The following is a 756-nucleotide window of genomic DNA, read 5'->3' as shown; positions in this document are numbered from 1 at the left end:
TATCATTATATGCAAAACAATGATATTGTTCTGGAATATAGCAATGGCTCTTTGGCATTCCCTATCAAACGTAATTATCGCATCCTTCACGAAAAGATGGTTGCCACAGAGCCGGTAAGGTCCGAGGAGATATATCTCTGTCTGCTAATTAAAGCCTGGGAGGCTGGAAAAAAAAGTAGGTTCGGAGGAGGAATTACGAAACCAAAGATATAACGTAATAATATTAGCTAATATCATAAACTATTTTTCTTTCTCTTTTTGTTCTGAATAATGTTATTAGCCATGGTAGGCGACGACCGTTATCAAGTGATGCAAACCGACAGCAGCCTCTGAAGTTCTTTAAGTTACAGGAATGAATATCGAGGTTAATTTGAGGTTAATTTGTTTTCCCCATTCCTGGCACTAAGAATAATGTGGGTAGAGTTAAATACAATTGCATACTGATATATTATATAATATATTCGACTCTAGTAGACGTATCGTTCAAATGTTTTTGAGAGAAACTGCGTGTATGGTGTGTGTGTGTGTGTGTGTGTGAGAGAGAGAAAGAGAGAGAGAGAGAGAGAAAGAAAGAGTGTGGTGAAAGAAGGAAGGGGAGAGATAGATAGAGAGGGAGGGGAAAGTGAGAGAGGGATTGTGTATGTCGGTGTATGTAGCAAGGTATAACACATTTATTAGGGAAATAATGTACAAATGGTAAGGCCAAATATCTAACATGGCTTCGAAATCCAGTAAGCTCCAGCTATTCCCGGCACT

Source organism: Octopus bimaculoides, chromosome 19 (assembly GCF_001194135.2).
Source record: "Octopus bimaculoides isolate UCB-OBI-ISO-001 chromosome 19, ASM119413v2, whole genome shotgun sequence".
Taxonomy (NCBI): Eukaryota; Metazoa; Mollusca; class Cephalopoda; order Octopoda; family Octopodidae; genus Octopus; species Octopus bimaculoides.
Note: the sequence above shows the minus strand (reverse complement) of the source record.